Raw genomic sequence first — 947 nt, 5'->3', positions numbered from 1 at the left:
CGTAGTGTATGCAGGCAAGACCACACAATGGTAATGTCAACGAAGCACGATTCTAATTACAGTGGACTCCACTTATAACTATTGTCTTGCTTAAACAGAACCGAAAGACTTGAAATATACTTGATTATCCTGTGGACGTGCATAACAATGGGAACGATCTATAGATAGTATGCACTTGGCTAAGAAGCTCATAACATTGCCATCCGGAAGTATAACGGACCAACACACAAAACTGTGTGTATCCATGAACGTTTATAGTCGGGTTAATACAGTTCAGTGAGCATACCTCATAACTGCGGATGGCAAAAAACAATAATAAAGACCTGAATGACGTCATATTCGAACAATCTATATTACCTTTCCATGTGCTCGAGGTCATTGGTCACATTGGAATATGTTCTCAAAATGACCCTCATCGAGAAAAGTGTTCACAATTTGAGAAATATCCAACATCGCAATACGCTTCAACAGTCGTAACGTCACTTCCCTCGTAATGACGCATAGTAACTTAGTAATTGGCTCTAAACTATCGGAACTATGGCGGGCGCCCTTATAAAATATTTCTCTGACGAGCATAAAAGCGTATTCAGAGGAAAAAAACATTGTAAATCTGATCATGTTTTGACTTTTACACACTCTGATCATAATACATATGAAAATTTCTGGACACCATGAAGAATAAAAAGTACCGATTTTCTTTGTTTAGAACCACGATGGCCGCCGTTACTGGGCGACGTAATATCAGACTATTGAATCCATTGGTCAATTTGCTCATGGGTATGTTTACACTTTTCATAAACACAGCAGCGTGTTTACATTTATTGAGAAATGTCCAATCGTTGTGCAGCAACAAATCACGTGATCGATGACTAGATTGGACGAAAAATGAATATAGATCGCTTCCATTATAAATTGGAATATATCGCATTTATTTGGACAGCGTGGTT

At 38.2% G+C, this 947-nt stretch overlaps 1 protein-coding gene across 1 annotated transcript in view; it reads right to left on the bottom strand.

Annotated features, from left to right (window-relative positions):
- Nucleotides 1-8, bottom strand: part of LOC144974404 (uncharacterized) — a 22,698-nt gene extending 22,690 nt beyond the window's left edge. Inside the window, exon 1 of the mRNA XM_078917260.1 lies at nt 1-8. This exon is cut by the window's left edge and continues 458 nt beyond it. The gene's annotated coding sequence lies outside the window, so the exon portion shown is untranslated.
- Between the last annotated feature and the right edge of the window lie 939 nt (nt 9-947).

The sequence above is a fragment of the Berghia stephanieae genome, chromosome 6, assembly GCF_034508935.2.
Source record: "Berghia stephanieae isolate SIO BIC M18660-M18661 chromosome 6, UCSD_Bste_1.3, whole genome shotgun sequence".
Taxonomy (NCBI): domain Eukaryota; kingdom Metazoa; phylum Mollusca; class Gastropoda; order Nudibranchia; family Aeolidiidae; genus Berghia; species Berghia stephanieae.
The sequence above is the reverse complement of the archived record's forward strand: the minus strand, read 5'-3'. Positions and strand labels throughout refer to the sequence as shown.